The following is a 3,448-nucleotide window of genomic DNA, read 5'->3' on the forward strand; positions in this document are numbered from 1 at the left end:
GACTCACTTAAGTACCTTTGAAGGGAAGTGATAAATAAGAGGTTTCCCCTCCATTGCATTTGCATCTAGGTGGGAGGCTCCAGACAGCTGCCGGCCAGGATACTCAATCAAAGGGGGACCTGATGGCCTCTTAACTTTGGCCTTTCTTATGGGCCCAGCTGGAATCTCATAAGTCCCCTCACTGCCTGCACCTTGCCGCTCGGAATGAAAGCAAACAATGTGCAGGCGCTGCTGAAAGTGGTCCGGTGTCTGAAAATTACACTGGGAGAGTACAGCATATTGCTGGGGGACCAAACTTATTGGCTGGGGACACAGCGTGCACACTGTGAGGAAAGTATGTGTGCTGCAGAGGGAGAAAGGAGCCGTTGTCGCTGCTTTTATTTCACATATTAGGAACCTCCCGGAGGCAGCTTTGCACCGGTACAGTTTATTCAGGAAGACAGTCGCTGGAAATATCTGAACTGGGATTGTTTTAGCACTGCAAAATGTACTGGAAAGACATACAAGAAGAGGACTTCTTAATGCATAACTACACCATCTGATTTACTTTGTACACTGTCAAGAAAAACAAAAGAAAAAGTTCTTCAAAGTTCATGAGCTAGAAGTAGGCAGATGATGCTCTGTCCCCCAAAAAAGACAAAACATGGTAAAAGAGAAATACAGATTGAAAAATCTCAGTGTGACAATGGTGACAACATATTATCTAACACTGAAACAGAAAAAGAAAGGAGAAGGGGAATAACATACACCTGCACTGAATGTGGTAAGAACTTCAATCTGTCATCTAGGATGATAAATCATCAAAGATGCCACACAAAAGAAAAACCATATGTTTGTATTGAATGTGGACAGAGTTTCAAACAGATATCGAGTCTGCGAGTTCACCAAAGAATTCACACTGGAGAGAAACCATATAAATGTACTGTTTGTAAAAAGAGTTTCTGCCATTCATCAAGCCTGGTCATTCATCGACGAGGGCATACTGGAGAGAAACCCTTTGAATGCTGGCAATGTGGAAAGAGATTCAAACAGTCTTCACATTTGATTAGGCACCTGCCTGTGCACACAGGCACGAAAATGTACATATGTGACAAATGTGGTAAGAGCTTCAGCCAGTTGTCAAACCTAGTGACGCACAAGAATGTTCACACTAAAGAGAAAATATATAACTGTAATCTGTGTAGTAAGAGTTTCAGCCGCCGTGCAAACATGAAAAGACATCAAACTTTACACACGGGAGAGAAACCATTTGCGTGCAGTGAATGTGGAAGGAAATTCAACCGAGAATCAAACCTTGCTGCTCATCATAAATCACACACATCACCTAAGTTACTTAAATGTGAATGTGGGAAGACTTTCCAGCGGCTATCAAGCCTGATTGCTCATCAGAGAAAGCATTCAAAATAGAAACCATATGCTTGTGGTGAATGTGGAAGGCAATTCAAGAAGCTAGAATGTTTAGGAATACACAAGCAGACAAATTGTCACCACTCTTACTCTGCCTAGTGCTAAGCCAATTGAGCAGCGAAATACATTGTATGCACTGTTTTAATCTAAATTCAAGAAACAATAAGTTTGACATGAATTGATAATGACTGTGATCATTTAATTAAAATGTAAATAGGAGATTTTGTTATATTAGAATAAAAGTATCTGTGCAACCAAAAGTAAAGTATGTAGACACCTTCTACCCCTGTGTTCCCTCAACTTGAGCCCTGCTCATACTTAGATAGAATATCGCACGGTCGACCTTTTGTCCTAACGGAACTAGGTGCAGGTTCGGACTAACCTATAGAGTAATCAAGCAATACTTGATGGGCTGATATGACAGGTCAGTGTGTGGACCAGTTTTGTGCCTGTTTGTGGGTCTGTTTTATAGTCTGATTGGCGAGTTTTTACTATTAATTTCCCTGATATTGAAACAAACATTGCCTGCAGCAAGCACAAATCCAGGCAGTCTCCCATGCCTTGCAAACCACTTATACAGCTCATCTTTACAAATCAAAAATGCTCCAATTTGAAAACATGGGCCACTTTTTAGCTTGCTCATTCTTTAATAGATGGCACTTTTATTTTGGTGCCCGGGCCTATTTTCTGTCCTAGCCCGACCCTGCCTGGGTGAACTGTAAACTTAAGAGACAATAGCTCCAAAGGAATTATAATCATGAATGCCCAGTGCAAGTGTGGTAAAAGTATCCAAATCTCTCAATACTAGTACTAGGGTCTCAGTCTATTTCCTAAAGTAATGCTAGTAAAGAGTCATACATGTTCAACTTGACATACAACAAGCTTCTTTCATTAAACTTGTATTTTCAATGAAACACCTTCATTATATTCCATATAAGTTATCCTAATTTTTATTGCAGACTGTAATTGATCTTGAAAATGGAGACCTGCAGTGAACAACTTTGCATAACGTTTTCAGACTCAAGAATATAGCATAAAAACAAAGATGGCATCTGGGTCATGAACAGTTGCAAGTGCTTTGCTTTGGTGGACCGTTCAGCCAGTTCTAAGCGCTTGAAAGTAATTAAATAGGACTCCACATTATGGTGGTTGAGAGTTCCTGATCCAAAGCTTTAGATAAAGCTTTAGCTAGTGGTATTTGTTTGGGTCCAAGTTTATCCTTGATGACTTCTGCTCAATCCATGAAGAGCTTCAATGGTTGTCTCCCAGTTGTCTCTGGTGGCTTTGGCATTCAGACTGGTAGTGGGTACTTTCACCGGCTCACTTTTATTCCAGATGTTGCCCTCAGACATCTCAAAAGGACATCTTCCCACTCTCTTCATTTGCAATAAACCAGAGAACCCGAGACTGTCCCTTCCAACTGCTTCTTCCAAGTCTCACTCTCTCCACCTCACCTTCCTAAAAGCCATGTTCGGGAGCTTCACCTCGCAACTTCACGCAACCCATGTTTTTCTTCATCCAAAACAATTTAAACGCAGTAGCAGCTTCCCTCCCATGCATTTGTATCAAAAGAAGTATTATTGCCACAAACTCAAGGAGTAGTGAGACATGCCCACAGCGCTTACCTTCTCCTTCCAATTGAATTCATTTCACTATGCTAGTTTCAATCTCTCTTTCAAAACACCAACCCACCTTTCCATTACTTTGGCAAAATAATATCATGTTTACAAGTGTTTAATTCCACAATGTTTCAGAAAACTCTCCATTTCATATGATATTAACTGCACTTCATGGTCTGTTGCCAAGACCTCCGGAAACACTTTTGACTTAGAAAACATTAACAAATGTAATTGTCTCAGCAGTTTAGACATGAGATACAAATTTCATTTCTGACATTGTAAGAAATGGTCAAAAAACACAAGGGCATGTTGGGGGGGGGGGAAACCCTAACACCTAAAATGGACCCAAAATGTAGAGTGGCCGCATCTTCCAGGGCTCACCATAGTTAGAAGCAAAAAGAACAGATGCTGAACAATGCAAA

General features: G+C 40.8%; 1 pseudogene; it reads left to right on the forward strand.

Annotated features, from left to right (window-relative positions):
* Positions 1-612: 612 nt before the first annotated feature.
* LOC146796665 (uncharacterized) lies at positions 613-1,506 on the forward strand (annotated as a pseudogene).
* Positions 1,507-3,448: the final 1,942 nt, after the last annotated feature.

The sequence above is a fragment of the Triturus cristatus genome, chromosome 10 (assembly GCF_964204655.1).
Source record: "Triturus cristatus chromosome 10, aTriCri1.1, whole genome shotgun sequence".
Taxonomy (NCBI): Eukaryota; Metazoa; Chordata; class Amphibia; order Caudata; family Salamandridae; genus Triturus; species Triturus cristatus.